This window comes from Zalophus californianus, chromosome 8, assembly GCF_009762305.2.
Source record: "Zalophus californianus isolate mZalCal1 chromosome 8, mZalCal1.pri.v2, whole genome shotgun sequence".
In the NCBI taxonomy this organism is placed as follows: domain Eukaryota; kingdom Metazoa; phylum Chordata; class Mammalia; order Carnivora; family Otariidae; genus Zalophus; species Zalophus californianus.
The window spans coordinates 128,060,402-128,076,638 of NC_045602.1; the positions used below are offsets into that span (position 1 = coordinate 128,060,402).

The following is a 16,237-nucleotide window of genomic DNA, read 5'->3' on the forward strand; positions in this document are numbered from 1 at the left end:
GGTGGGGAGTCTGTTTCATCTCTGTCATTCCGTCTTCCTGACTAAACTGTCAAGCCTGTCGCCACACATACACCATTTCCTAGCAGAGTCCCACGATTGGCTGTATGCGTTCTATCGGAGGAAGTTGCTCTCCTTGAAAATACTGAGCATAGCTGTAGAGGTTCGTGATTATTAGAGAGTATGTTAATAAAATTTCTTGTAACGGCTAAATGCCGCCTAAAATATGCTGGATTTTTTGTTGTCGTTTGAGTGTGTTGGAGAATTTTGAGTGTTTTTGTCAGTTGTGAGTCAGCTGTAGTTAGATTAGTTTGGAGAAAGTGGGAAAAAATGTTGTTTTTGTTTGTTTTGTTAACGTCTGAGTGATTTTTAAAGTACTTTATGAAAAGCTACTATTGAAGATTTCATTGAAAGCAGAGTTTAGTAATTAAGTTAGAATTAAGAGCTTGCAAGGTTAAAAAATTAAAAAAGGTAGTGCCTCCTGGCTCTCCCTGCTTTAGTAACCTGGGGGGAAAGTCTATAGGAAAAAGTAAAAAATGTAATGAAGACGGTTAGCCTTCCTTGGAAGTTAGTATTTGTGGATGGGTATGAAAATTCCCAGAATACATTGTCCATCTCACACCCTCTGAAATCTAATATATGAAGTAGTAACAAAAATGAAGTAATTTAACAGAGTTAATTTATACCTGAGTAAACCTTTTATTTTTACCTCAGAATAGTGAGTTTAGTGTGTCTGCTTTGCACAGTCCCCATTCAAGGGCCCTCCAGAGAGGGATGGCGGCTGTGCGGGAGAAGGGCCGACTGCGAAACTCCTCAGCCACACGTCATGAGTCCTTGACCCAGAGTCGGCCTGTGCTGTGGTGGGGCCAGCACAGCTGAACTGTGACCGTGGCGGGAGATGGCCTGTGCCCAGGTGCTGCCATGAACTCGAGCCTCAGAGCTGCATTCTTTGGAAGGGTTGGATTCTGGGGGCCCTTATTGTGTTAATAAAGGTGCAGTAGTCTTAACTGCAATTAGAACTGAATCCTGATGCAGCAGCTTATGTAAAGGATTGCAACAAACAGGGCCTGACGCCTGCAAGCAGTCTGTTTGGAAGCTTGATTTATTCTGAGTCGGTGAGAAAGAGAACACAAACACACGCTTCCCTCCGCCCCCTCACTCAGGGCTCCCCGAGAGCCTCACTCAGCAGTAAAACCAGTGTTCCATGGAGTCATTAACACATTCAGACTTCTGCCTATGCCCTTCAGTCCTGGAAATTGGGTTGTATTGATGTCAACTCTGGTGCCTTAGAAGTGAGCAAGTTGGGAACCTATCTAAAACCGGATATTTTTTCTTTATAGAGAAGGATTTCTGGTGCTTTTGTTTCCTAAGAAACCAATTTCTTAAATTTGTTGTTTGTTTTTAAAAGCTTTGAGGAATGTTTGGTTTGGGCCAGCAGTACTTTATTTTTTTTTCTTTCCCCCAAAGTATTTTAATTTCTCTACCAAAGAAAAAAAGAGCAGGTTTAGGTTTTTATGTTACATACATATTAGAGAAGAGGAGCTATATAATTTAGGAGGAAGGGACCGCGGGCGAGTATTCTACTGTGAATGGAAAACGTCAGCACCTTTGACTTACCTTGTCCTGGAATGCATTCCGTCTTTATGCTGCAGCCGAGACTCCTTCCCTAGGACTGTGGTCAGCCACAGCCTCAACAAGTCCGTGCTCTCCATCCACATTTGTCCTGATGGCACGCGCAGGAATGTGTCACCACGTCCCCGACTGGAGACTTTTCCTTTCCTTCTGAGGTTCTCATGTGCCGTTTTCTTCAACGGTGACCTCGCCGCCAGTGTCTTCCTGCTGCCTCTTTCGTTCTTGCCACCTCTTGCAGAGCGGGAAGTGTGTAAGCGCATTTTGTTCCGTGCCCAAACATTCAGCTTTGCGTGTTTTTTTTTTTTTTTTTTAATTTTGTCTTTTAAAAGATTGGATTTTCTGAATGAGGCATTTGAATCGTACCGGCATGGACCTTTTAAAAACCAGGATGTCAAACCATTTGGGGTAATTTTTCTTGCCGGTGGCCCGTGACATACAGAGGAATTCCTTACCTCTACTAATAAGCCATTCAGCCTAAATTCTACTTTGTGAATAAATCTGTTCTATCTCATGGTAAACGTGGCTTGTGCCACTCAAAAACTAGTGGGAAGAGTGTGTGTGACTGCAGCCCGGGCCAGGACGCCATTCACTAACAAAGTTAGAGAAGATGGAGCATTTCCAAGGCCTTATTTCTTTGTCAGGATGCTTTAAGTGTTGAATATATGTGCTGGGTCTCTAGAGAAGTTTTTGTTAGAACACTGCGACTTTGAGCAATTTTGTTTTTCTGCACTGTCCTTGAGGGAAATCACCAGCTCTGGCATCTTAACAACAAACGGTGGATGGGAAATTTGTTTCTAATATGCATCTTTAGAGTCAAATACACCTTTTTCCTATTACTCCTCATGTACAACCAAAGAACTACATTATGGAAATTGTATCATATCTGGAAAACACAGCATTTTCCTCTGACAGGTGACTTTTGTACAAAAAAAAAAAAAAAAAAAAAAAAAACCTGAGACCTTTTTGTTGTTCTTTTGCGATTACAGCCCTCCATTGCGTAGTCTTTATAGTTACTGAAGGAACCTGCTGACAGAGGCAAGTACAACCGTCCTATTCAAATGTTTGTTGTTATGATGCAAATGGATATTGGTTGAGACAGAAGCTAGATCCTTACTACTGCATTCTCTGAATTCTGTTTTAACATTTGTGTTAAAGTAGACATAGCTTGAACTCATGTGAAATCCTGGAGTTTTGCTATCAGCAGCTTTGCAGTTGGAGAAACAAAGAAACCAAAGCTGAATATTTAAAAGAATGAATCTATCTGGAAATCCTTGCTCTCAAAAGAAGACACTCATCAAAGGTGTAGTTTTTCTCAGTGTTCTAATTTTTAAAAAATTTTATCTTCATATTTGCATCAAATATTTCTTTATGTGCACAATGTATGTTTTACCTCCTTAAAATGCCTAAAAGTTAATAGCTACCTTTGTTTAATCTATACACGATGATTAAGTGCATTTAATATTGGTAATTTAATGAAAAGCATTCCTTGCCCAATGGATGTATACATTTTTGAAAGAATAAGCCGAATTATATAATATGAAATGCTATGTAAAGTTTTCTATGTAAAAATATTATGTATAATACTGTTAAAATCCCATGCTTTAATCAGGTGGTAAATCAATAAAGTTTTAAAAAGTAAAGCTGTTTGTTTTGTTTTGTTTTTTTAAGATTTATTTATTTGACAGAGAGAGACACAGTAAGAGAGGGAACACAAGCAGGGGGAGTGGGAGAGGGAGAAGCAGGCTTCGTGTGGAGCAGGGAGCCCGATGCAGGGCTCGATCCCAGGACCCTGGGATCACGATCCAAGCCAAAGGCAGATGCTTAATGACTGAGACACCCAGGCGCCCCAGTAAAGCTGTTTTTAATGTGGTAATTTATATATATTATGTATATGTATATATATCAAGCTATAGTTTTGGGTACATTTGTTCTTATGGAAGCTACAAGCTTGTAGTTCTCAATTGGCAGTAAAATTTGGCCTCAATAGTTAACAAAAAAAAATTTTTTTTTTAAAGATTTTATTTATTTATTTGAGAGAGAGAGAATGAGAGATAGCACGAAGGGGAAGAGGGTCAGAGGGAGAAGCAGACTCCCTGCTGAGCAGGGAGCCCGATGCGGAACTCGATCCGGGACTCCAGGATCATGACCTGAGCTGAAGGCAGTCGCTTAACCAACTGAGCCACCCAGGCGCCCTTAACAAAAATATTTCTAATGGGAGAATATTAATTGTGGGTTTTAATAATTTAAATAAGGTTCCCTTCTTCCGCCTCCCTCCCAATGAAAGGGGGGAAAAATCCAGTCACGAGAAGATTCTTATTTATCTCTTGAACTCACTTTACCTCGTTAATTAGTTTGACCAGTGGGTGAGTTCCCAAAAGAAGACAACAGTCGCCTCTTGCTGGCGTTGAGGGCAGGTTTGCAAAGGAAGACTCACAGGTAGCCAACTTGGACACTGAGTGAAAGGCAATTCTAAGGTTCACAAAGGCTGCCAACCTAGGACGACGTGGCTTGGCTTTACTGCCTCTGAATTCAGAATCCAAATATCCTAAAATTGTAAATCACCATTGTACTTAAAATACTCCCCTACTGAAATTTACTCATACTTTTTCATCTTTATTAATTTATTGGAATAAAATGGTGACTCTCTGTGGTCCCACATATCAAGTGCTTCCAGTGAAGAACAAAAGGAGTGCCTGGGTTTTATCTAGAGCAGTGTTTTTCAACCTGCTACCAACCAGGAGTTTCCCCCCGCCCCCCCCCGTCCTGTCCCCAGGGGGCACTTGGGACACTTGGCAATGTCTGGAGACATTTTGGGTTGTCATGGCAGGAGGGGGGTGGGTAGGATGCTGCTAAACAGCCCCTACCAGAGTTACCCAGCCTCAAGGTCTAATTGGTGCTGAGGTTGAAAAACCCTGAACTAAATTGACTCTGAGTCTAACAAGGCTTCTTTAGTGTGGTGTTGTAGGACCCAAGAGTCTGTGGCAGATACTGTCAGCTTTCTTTGGCCTTCCTGTTTAAAAAAAAAAAAAAAAGTCACTTCTGCTTACCCATTTTATTTTTTTTTTAAGATTTTATTTATTTATTTGAGAGAGAATGAGAGACAGAAAGCACGAGAGGGAAGAGGGTCAGAGGGAGAAGCAGACTCCCAGCCGAGCAGGGAGCCCGATGTGGGACTTGATCCCGGGACTCCAGGATCATGACCTGAGCCGAAGGCAGTCGCCCAACCAACTGAGCCACCCAGGCGCCCTCTGCTTACCCATTTTAGAAAGGAGGGCATGCTGAGGTCAAGGAAGGACCAACTTCATGTTATTTAAAGTGCTATTAAGCATTTTGCAAGGTAATTTCATCATGATGCTGCATCTGTACCCTCCCTGCCCACAGACTGGAACACATTTTAGGCAAAAGTACATTTTCTTTTTCAAAGGACCAGAGTAGTTCCCTGGAATTTTTGCAAAGCTGTGTAACATGCCTGTGGTCCAGTTCAAGAAACCTGCTAAACTGTCCTTGAGTTAGTCATTTGTGTCACATCTCAGGAGTGGCCAGCTTAATAAATGCAACGACATACCCGCAGCAAAAGAAGGGATGAGGACTCCCCAAGGATTCTGGCAGAAATGACTAATTTTTAAACATGTCTGTTTCCAGACACAAGCCAACCAAGCTTGAGCCTTTGCAGATAATTTTTATATAAGTCAGTTTTCATCTTTCCCAGAGACTCCCCATCTTTGCATAAAGCTTCTATAGCTTCTTCTTCACTGACCTAATTTAGATTTGCTTAAAGAATGTATCTTGATTTATGTTCAAGAAGCACCATGTGTTCTGGTAAACTTCTTAGCTTAAGTGAATTTGAGCTTAAATAATGGCATATTGATTTTTTTGTCCAGAGTGCTATGGGTTTATGAGAAGCAAGCAAAAACCAAACACCATTTTATAGGAGAGGACAGTGGACAGATCACAGAAGCTGGAATGAAGAACCCTTTGTACAGAAGGATTTGTGCTAACTTTCTGCCCCTTTTTGGGCATCAGCAATAAGCAGGTCTATTAATGTCACTTTTTTAAGAACTAACATTTACTGATAGTTTACCACACCGCAGACACCTTACTTTGCATACAGGAAATCCTTTAAACTTCACAGCAACTGTATGAAATAGATAGCATTAGACCTCCATTTTTTTAAGTGTATTTATTTATTTATTTATTTATTTATTTATTCACTTTAATAATCTCTACACCCAACACGGGGCTCCAACCTATGACCCCAAGATCAAGTCGCATGCTCCACCGACTGAGCTACCCAGGTGACCCAAGTGTCCGACTCTTGATTTCGGCTCAGGTTGTGATTTTGGAGTCATGAGATCAAACCCCACATTGGGCTCCACACTCAGCCATAGAGTCTGCTTGGGATTCTCTCTCCCTCTCCCTTTACCCCTCCCTTTTGTGCTCTCTCTCTGTCTCTCTAAAATAAATAAATATGGGCACCTGCGTGGCTCATTCGGTTAACGGTCTGCCTTTGGCTCAGGTTATGATCTCAGGGTCCTGGGATCGAGCCCTGCATCAGGCTCCCTCTCAGCGGGGAGTCTGCTTTCCCCTCTCCCTCTGCCCCTCCCCCTGCTCCTGCTCTCTCTCTCTCTCTCAAATAGATTAATAAAATCTTAAAAAACACAAAATAAATCATTAATACATAAATAAAAGTTATATGTCAAAATAGTAAGTGTTTGAAAACACATTACATCCTCCTTCCTTGACAAATAAAACCTTTGCAATATCTGGAAGTCAAAGACTGCATTCTCAGGCTCCTCAGAGTTCCAGGCCAGAACACAGCAGCCTGGGAAGAAATCAGTCCTGGTCCTGCTCCCTTTCTCTCCTCACCCCAAGCCTCAACTTGTACCACAAGGCTTTGAATGTGTGTACGTGGATATGCAGCTCTGTCCAAACCCCCTGCAAACACATCTGTCCCCAAGTCACACTGCCACTGTAGGGGTGCTCACAGCTGCTGTGTATCTGCTCTCAGGAGCAACCCAGCCAAGGGATTTCTACAGACCCCGGAAGAGGGCTTGGGGCTTGGTGGTGAGGAATTCTAGGGTCCTATGCAAACCAGAACAAGGTCTGAAAGGAGGGGATCAGGGTTTTGGGTGAGCACACCCACTGGGCGCATGGACCCCTCACCTGTGGGCAGCTGGAACGGGACCAGAGCCACACCCTCTAAAGCATAGGGGCCAAGGCAAGGGTCCAAAGGCCTGTCCAGGTCTACAGCAGTACCACCTAGGAAAATGCAGGACTGGGGACAATGGGACGATGTCAAAAATACATTGCTTCCCGGTCTCGAGATGGAGATAAGAGCTAACATCGTTGGACAGTTACTATTTTTCAGATCCTCTTCCATGGGCCGCATCTTTCCTGGCTCTGTCGTCTGCCCAGCCCACTGAGAGGCAAATTACTATTACCATCACTCCTGTAGAGATGAGACAGCTCAATTGTAAGTAACTTGCCCGGTGTCATAGAGATGGCGTGAAAGTCTTAACCTGGGTAGTCATGCTTTTTTTTTTTTTTAAGATTGTATTTATTTATTTGACAGCACAGCACAAGCATGGGGAGGGGCAGAGGGAGAGGGAGAAGCAGGCTTCCCCCCGCAGGGAGCCTGATGCGGGGCTCGATCCCAGGACCCTGGGATCATGACCTGAGCTGAAGGCAGACACACCCAGGCGCCCCCATGCTCTGAACTAGTGTGATACAACAGGATCAAAGTAGAGTGACAGTAAAGATCTGGTAAAAGATGTATCAATTCTATCTCAATAAAGCAGGAGGTTTAAAAAGATATGCCAGGAAATTATTAACCAAAAGAAAGCAGGTCTAACAATATTGATTCGGACAAAAAGAATTGGAAGAGGAGAGGTCTGAAAGGACGAAAGAGGAGTATTTCACATCGTCAGATGGTAGACAGACTTTATCTGGAAGAAATGGCATGAACCTAATCTACCTGATAGCTTCAAAACATACAACAAAAGACAACTGAGTACACTTTTAACAATGACAAAGCCAGAATCATGGTGGGAGACCAACATGCCTCTCTCAGAGAACTTCTAGTAAAGCACAATTAAAAATATAGGACATAGAGAACATAATATGTTACTTACAGTGAATGTCCTAATTAGCAAAAGACCAAATCCTCTCATGTTCCATGTGAATTTTTCACCATGTGCACATTAGCAGTTGTAGCAAACCCAGGAGTGTGTGGACTCGATGGGCTGGTGGTGTGGGGGGGGTGGGTAGAGATTCCCAAGGGAGCCTTCAGGTATCACCCACGGAGACTGGAGAAGGAGGCCATACTGACCTTTCTGTGACCCTCACTTGCATGGTTCTTCTTTCAGCTGCAAAGGGCGAGGGGAGTGGGCACCACTAGAGCTGCGTCCACAGACATGATAACCTTGGCACACTTTGGGGCTTCCTGCAGAACCTGGGAGAGATGCTAGACCTACACGAGATGCCAGTCAGCCTCCTTCATGATTAGCTCTCAGAGATGGAAAACTGTTAAATCATCAGGGTTGTTCTCACCGGGATTGGAGGAAAATCTTCATCTAGGAAAGCAGATTAGTATGATCGATTACTCGTGCTATTGCTGCAATGGCAAAAATACATCTTTTCCACCAGTGTCCTTAATAACTTACACCTTTCTCAGTGGACTTTATTTATATAGGGAATTTCATTCATTATTCAATAAATACTTATTGAGCAGGTCCTGTGTGCTCGGTGCTGGGGGCACAGCTGTAAATAAGATAAATAAGGTCCTTGTTCTAATAGAGTCCTTAAGCTGATGGTGGGGGGAGGAATTAACAAAGACAATTGCAAAGAATGATAAATGCTATGAAGAAAACAATGATATATTGAGGCTAAGCTTGCCAGATAAAATACAGGACATCTGAGTCAATGCGAATTTCAGATAAACAATGTATGATCTTTTAGAAGTATGTCCCATGCAATATTTTTTTAAAGATTTTATTTATTCATTTGAGAGAGAGAATGAGAAAGAGAGAGAGAGAGAGAGCACATGAGAGGGGGGAGGGTCAGAGGGCGAAGCAGACTCCCTGCTGAGCAGGGAGCCTGATGCGGGACTCGATCCAGGGACTCCAGGATCATGACCTGATCCGAAGGCAGTCGCCCAACGAACTGAGCCACCCAGGCGCCCTGTCCCATGCAATATTTATATTAAAAAGTCATGCACTGGGGCATCTGGGTGGCTCAGTTGTTAGGCATCTGCCTTCAGCTCAGGTCATGATCCCAGGGTCCTGGGATCAGGCCCCACATTGGGCTCCCTGCTCGGCGGGAAGTTTCTCCTCCCCCTTGCTTGTGTTCCCTCCCTCACTGTCTCTCTCTCTGTCAAAAAATAAAATCCAAAAAAAAATAAAATAAAAAAATAAAAAGTCATGCATTATTTTTCTGAGATTCACATTGAACTGGGTGTCCTGTATTTTGCTTGCTAAATCTGGCAAACCTGGGTTCCTGGGTGGTTCAGTTGGTTAAGTGTCTGTCTTCGGCTCAAGTCATGATCCCAGAGTCCTGGAATCAAGTCCTACATCGGGCTCCCTGCTCAGTGCAGGGAGTCTACTTCTCCCTCTACCCCTCCCCCCTGCTCATGATCTCTCTCTCTCTCTCTCTCTCCCTCTGTCAAATAAATAAATAAAATCTTAAAAAAAATAAATCTGGCAAACCTAAATGTCGATTTATCAGGTGTGAAGAGTGGGCAATTTCAGACAGAGTGGAAGGCCTCTCTGAGGAGGTGACATTTGAGCGGGAATCTGGAGGTACAGAGGGAGCCAGTTATTCCGGGGTCTAGAAGAGCATGCAGGCAGAGGGAAGGGCAAGTACAAACACTCTGAGGCGGGAATAAGCTTGGAGCTTGGAAGAACAGAAAGGAAGGCAAGGTGGCTAAGTTGAGTGAGGGTGGAGCGGAGGAGGGAGGGAGGTGATGTAGTCAGACAGGTTGACAGGGGCCAGAACTTGCAGGGTTTGTGGACGGTGATAAGAGATGTTGAATAATTTTACAAAAAAGTTACATCCATGACCTTTTCACTCAAACAGAGCAATTTTCGCATTTTATCTCAGGAACTGCTTTTACATGTTCATAGCCAGGGGCTGTCAAAGATAAAGTCGGACATTGTTAAAGCAGTAAAAACAGATTTTATTCAGAAACTACTCACAGTGGGGGAGAGAGTTGATCCTGACTGTGCAGAGGTGATTGGGCATTTTATTTTTTAAGATTTTATTTATTCATTTTGAGAGAGAGAGCATGTGAGCGGCAAAGGGAGAGGGAATCTCAAGCCGACTCCCCACTGAGCACGGAGCCAGACACGACCCTGAGATCATGATCTAAACTGAAACCAAGAGTCAGAGGCTTAGGGGCGCCTGGGTGGCTCAGATGGTTAAGCATCTGCCTTCGGCTCAGGTCATGATCCCAGGGTCCTGGGATCGAGTCCCACATCAGGCTCCCTGCTCGGAAGAGGGCCTGCTTCTTCCTCTCCCTCTGCTGCTCCCCCTGCTTGTGCTCTTTCGCTCTCTCTGTCAAATAAATAAATAAAATCTTAAAAAAAAATTAAAAAAAGAGTCAGAGGCTTAACTGACTGAGCCACCCAGGCACCCCTGATTGGGCATTTTATTATTTTTTTTATTTATTTTTAAAAAGATTTTATTTATTTGTCAGAGAGAGAGAGAGTGTGCGCTCACACAAGCAGGGGGAGCCGCAGACAGAGGCAGAGGGAGAGAAGCAGGCTCCCTGCTGAGCAGGGAGCCAGATGTGGGACCTGATTCCAGGACCCTGGGATCATGACACGAGCTGAAGTCTGCCGCTTAACTGACTGAGCCACCCAGGCGTCCCTGATTTGGCATTTTAAAGGTGAACGGGGGAGTTGGAAAGTGAAGGCCCAGGTGAAAACTTAAAGTGTTGGTCGGTGTAAATGTCATCAGGCTCGCTACGTCTGCTAGCTAGCAATTATCAGGGTTAGGCTCCCATCTACGCACAGAGACAGAGAAACAGGCCTCACCTTCCTGATGATTATATTTCAGAGGAATGGCTTTCAGGTCATTAAGAAAGACACTCCTGAATTGCAGGAGATACATATACATCTCAGAGGGACAGAAAAAAGATTCACAATTGTAAGTCCTTTTTAGTAAATGCTCTAAGGAAGGGAGGTTGGGGCCTATACCCAGGTGTTGGCTAGAACAAACAGTAAATTCTCCTGGCAGCATTGAACTTTCTCAAGCAGTCCTGTGTATGTCTGTCTGTGTGTGTGTGTTGGGGGTGGGGGACACTGGGGTCATCCTAGGGTCATGGCCTTATGCTGCTGCTAGAAGCCATGTTCAAATTCGGTCATCTCTTATTGCAGAGGTTTGGACAGAGTCATTATATGCTAAGAGTTCTGCAGGTCTCAGTCCCTATATAATTCTGTGTTCTTATAATATTTGTTTCCTCCAGTGATAACCAAATACATGCCTTTCAGTCCCCAGAGTAGCAAGCTAGCAATTGCAAGGGATGCGCTCTGAAACAGCTGAGCCTCAGCCTGCTGGTGGCTGAAACCGAGAGCTGGGATTTCCCTAAGTCCTCATTGCTTGCTGTCCATTGTCACACTCTATGGATCATAAAATCCTACAGGCTCTAACTCTATAGTATATCCTGAAGCTGTCCACTTATCTCCATATGCGCTGCTACTCACTTGAGTTCTGAGCCATCACGTCTCTCTCCTGGATGCCTCCAGGCTCCCTGCTTCAAGTTCTTCGCCTCCACCCCCATACAGTCCATCTCCACACAGCAACTGGTGGGCCTTTTAAAGTGTAGATTTGGTGGCCTTCCCCTAATGGATGCACGTGAGAGTGAGACCTAGTCTAAACAGGGCTTATGACGCCTACATCATCTGGCCCCTGCTGGCCTAACTTCATCTCCTGCCTCTCTGCACTTCATTGAGCCCCAGCCCAGCTCACTCCTGCCTCAGAGCCCAGGCTGTTGGCATCCCCTCCTCCTGGCACGCTCTCCAGGAGGATCTTGACACAGCTGTCTCCTTGTTGAAATTGAGGTCAAGTGTCACTTGTTCAGAGGTCTTCTCTGACCAATCAATGACCTTCCAAGTCACTGCCTGTCATATCACCCTGTTTTATGTTTTCTTGTCGTAGCGCTTATCAAGATCTGAAATGATTTCGTGTATTCCGCCTCTTCCTCTAAAACCTGCGGTCTGCGAGGGGCAAAAGTTCTCCTCGGCCTGAGAGACTATGGACATGACTTTGAGCAGTTAGTTCAACAGTTATAGAAGACCTACTACGTGCCTCACTGCAGGCCTACATCAGACTAGGTCGCACTCCCGCGGCCACTCGCTGAAGCCCTGTCCGTTCTCAGGAAAATGGGGATTATGATGCTCCAAGCCGCGGTCTGAGCCAAAGGGCATTGTCGCTTGTGATGTCAGCGCAAACACAGAGCCGGTCGCGATTGGCCATCCGAGCTTGGGTGGGGCCTGAGCGCTCCTGGTCCCGCCCCTCGCCTCTGCCCGGCTCACGCATGCGCCCGGGCCGCAGCCTCGCCGCCGCGCCATTTTGCCGGGGTTTGAATGTGAGGCGGAGCGGCAGCCGGGGTGGGTAGTGCCGGCTACAGTTCGCGACTGAGATTCCCTTCTCCGTTCCCGTATCCCCAAGAGGTGAGGCGCGGGGCGTGCAGGGCCTGGCAGGGTGGCCTCTTGGGACCCCGCTGGGGGAGGGATGCGCGTTTCTGACACTTCCGAGCGCTGGGAAGCAAAGACCGCGCCTCTGGGCGAGAGCGGAATTTGAGCCCGTACTTCCGGCGGCGCCCTCGGGCGAGGTCTTTGCCTGCACGGACGGGTCGCGCCTCACCTCGCGGCGTGCCAGGCCTCAGGCCCAAGCCCAGCGGCCCCGGGGCCTGTGAGGGACGAGGGCCCCCGAGGCGCGGCCTAACGCGAGCCGCCCGAGCGCCCGCCCCTTCCCCCCCCCCCCCCCAGCGCCGCGCGGATTGGCCGCGCTGCCGCCGGGCCGCTCGGGAAGGCCACCTCTCATTGGTCGCACCCGCGCGTCCGTCCTCGTCGCGCCGGGCCACCCGCAACGTGAGCTGAGCGCAGTGGCGAGGCCTGTCCGGCGGGGCTGCGGAGCCGGAGCCGGCTGCCGCCCAGACGGCCTCTTCCCCGGTCCCCGGGACTCACGTTCTGGTTGGAAGGGGGACCTTTAATCTCCCTGTGCTTCAGTCTCCCCGACTGTAAATGGGCATCGTGATCTCACTTTGCTGAGTTGTTTTGAGGATTACGTTCTAGTCCATGCACCTGCCCAGGAATGTAGGGTCTCGGTCTTGGGGGAGACGCGAGAGTGTGGTAGTTCGGAGCATGAGCTTTGGAATTAGAAGGCCTGGGTTCGCTCCAGAGTCGGCCTCCCTGGGAGTGCAGGTTAGGGCGTCTCTTCATCCCTGAGTCTTCCCCATTTCCTTATCCGCAAAGTGGGGTTGAAAACAATCTGCCTCGCAGAGTGGCTGTGAGGATCCACGGAGTTATTACCGTGGTTGACAAAGTCCCAACCGAAGTTACCATTGTCTGCCTCTTCCACCCATCTCTTCTTAGCCACTGAAGCCATACTGCTGACTTTCTGTTTTCTTAGATGTTCCAAGTTCGTGCCCACCGTAGAGCGTTTGGACGTGCCTTTCGTTTGCTTGGAAATTATCGACATCAGAGCTTTGCAAGGCTGGCTCCCTGTCCTTTAAGTTTCATGTCCGTTACACCTTTGACCGACTTCTCTGAGGACTTATTTCTTTCCACTTTTTACTTAATAGCATTTACTATTAACTAGAATTACTTAGAGTTGTTCATTGTCTTTCTCAGCTGCTGGGTTGTTAACTTCAAGAGCAAGGACCTTACCTGTCTTGTTTACTGCTATATTCTGGTGACGAGTGCTTACCACGTGGTAGATGCACAAGTGTTGTTATTCCTTGGAGGCATAGAGGGGGACTTTTTACTATTGGATCCCACCTGTGTTTTGTTTTGTTTTTTTTAAAGATTTTATTTATTTATTTGGCAGAGAGAGACACAGCAAGAGAGGGAACACAGCAGGGGGAGTGGGAGAGGGAGAAGCAGGCTTCCCGTGGAGCAGGGAGCCCGATGCGGGGCTCGATCCCAGGACCCTGGGACCATGACCTGAGCCAAAGGCAGACGCCTAGCGACTGAGCCACCCAGGCGCCCCACCTGTGTTCTTTTCTTTTCTCCTGAGCCCCCTCCCCAGGGTTGAATTTTTAACTTGTGTGTGTGTCTCCACTTGCTGCACAATTCCTGGGACTCTTGATTGACCTTATCCCTCCAAGACACTTTGACTTCTTTCTGTCAGTGCAAGGGAGTTTTCTCTTCCCATCTGGTTACTTTGATTTCTGCTACTTGGGGGCTGGGACAGAAGGTTTCCTGTAGAGGATCGGATGTGTTTGAGAGCAGTGCTCTAGCTTTGGAATTAATTTGTTCCTTCATTTAATATCTATAGAGCATTCACTTAATATCTGAGAATACAGTGAAATAAAAATGGACAAGGTCCTTTCCTTTGGGGAGCTTATATGCTAATGGGAGAAAGAAACAGTAATACAAATAAATGAATTAGATAATTTCAGATAGAAGTGAGAGAGCCGATGTGACAGATGAAGGCTTCTCTGGGGGCATCTGAGTGGCTCAGTCGGTTAAGGGTCCAACCTGATTTCAGCTCAGGTCATGATCTCAAGGTTGTGAGATGGAGTCCCATTAGCGGGCTCTGTGCTAGGTATAGAGTTTGCTTAGGATTCTCTCTCTGTCCCCCCCCCCTCCCTCCCCCTCTCTTAAAAAAAAAAAAAAAAAGGCTTCTCTGGAGAGGTGACTTTTGAGCTGAGATCAGCCATGGAAAGTTGAGGGGACAGAGCATTCCAGGCAGAGGAAATAGAAAGTAAGTACAAAGGCTTGAGGACAGGAACAGACTTAGAATATTGGAGGAAAATCCAGCTTGCTACAGTAGCGTATGAAGAAAGGAGAGGTATCCAGGGGCCAGATCATATAGGGCTTTGTAGACAATGTACAGTTTGGATTTGATTCTAAGTGGTCTATTCCTGTGATAAGAAAGCAGGGAGGGGGGTTGAGGTGTTGGGGTATGTTCTTGATATGTGTGTGCCAGATAGTTTTCATTCATTGGATCTCTTTCCCTTTCCCCAGATGTAAGGACTCAGGAATGGTTCTCTAATGTGGAGGAAATATCTAAGGAAAAGGCACAGATCTTGGATCAGCTTATGTCACAGATGTCTGTCAGATGGCCTTGGAAATCAAAGTTTTTATTCCAAAAGTCTTCATCCATAACTGAGGGCCTGTGGGAAGAGGCTAGACTTAGGTCCAGCCATTCATTCAACAAGAAGAACTTGGAATTTAGATAAGTCTCCCATCACTGATTTATTGTGGTACATGTGTTTTCTTTTTTAACTGAATTGGTAGGGATTTCCAAAGATCTGTGGAAAAAGTAACGTATCTCATATGAAAGCAAAATAATGAATTTCACATTTCTAGTTTTAATCATTATTTTAAAATCAGTAACACTGGGACGCCTGGGTGGCTCAGTCAGTTAAGCGGCTGCCTTCGGCTCAGGTCATGATCCCAGGGTCCTGGGATCGGGTCCCGCATCAGGCTCCTTGCTCGGCGGGGAGCCTGCTTCTCCCTCTGTCTGCCTCTCCCCCTGCTTGTGTTCTGTCTCTCTCTCTCTCTCTCTGACAAATAAATAAATAAATAAATCTTAAAAAAAAAAATAAAATCAGTAACACTTTCTACATTTACATTTTGCTAATATTTTAAAGAGTCCAAGTACTTTCACATGTGGCCAAATTAGATAGCTTAATTAGACCTTGATCTTGTTGATACATTATGAATACCTGTGGAGTATTCTCTAAAGTTACCTGATTTGTCATGCTTTCCCAAATCAGGGCTAAGCTTACAATTTTTTTTAAAGATTTTATTTATTTATTGGGGAGAGCACCACACACAGAGTAGGGGGAGGGGCAGAGGGAGCAGGAGAAGCAGACTCCCTGCTGACCAGGGAGACTTAAGCAGGGCTGGATCCCAGGACCCTGAGATCATGACCTGAACCATGGGCAGACGCTTAACTGACTGGCCCACCCAGACGCCCCTACCATTTGGTTTTTTAGACATTATTACTAAGGAGATACAAAAAGGGTTTGTTGACAAATAATTAGTACTAAACTCAAGGATCTGTGTAGTATTTTGACTTTCAGGGATTGTTTCATGCATATTTACATATCCCCATGAGCCCTCACTTTTTTTTAACTTACAAATAGTCCTGCTTAGTACCGGAACTTTGTCATTTTGGTGTCATTCTATCATGTGGTCTTAGAATCAATTGTCTCCACCTCTTCCTGTAGTTATAGTCAGTTGACCAGAGCAAATGTGTAGAATGATGGAAAGTTTTTTTTTTTTAAGATCTTATTTATTTATTTGAGAGAGAGAGAGAGAGAGCACATGAGAGGGGGAGGGTTAGAAGGAGAAGCAGACTCCCCGCTGAGCAGGGAGCCTGGTGCAGGACTCGATCCCGGGACTCCAGGATCATGACCTGAGCCGAAGGCAGTCTC

The 16,237-nt window shown here is 45.7% G+C and overlaps 1 protein-coding gene across 3 annotated transcripts in view; it reads left to right on the plus strand.

Annotated features, from left to right (window-relative positions):
- The first annotated feature begins 12,149 nt into the window (after positions 1-12,149).
- Positions 12,150-16,237, plus strand: part of CSE1L (chromosome segregation 1 like) — a 42,834-nt gene continuing 38,746 nt past the window's right edge. Inside the window, exons 1-2 of one of the 3 annotated variants that reach the window (XM_027621555.1) lie at positions 12,150-12,299; positions 14,820-15,058. The gene's annotated coding sequence lies outside the window, so the exon portion shown is untranslated. The remainder of the gene's footprint in view (positions 12,300-14,819; positions 15,059-16,237) is intronic. The other 2 variants (XM_027621556.1, XM_027621554.1) reach the window with 2 other exon arrangements.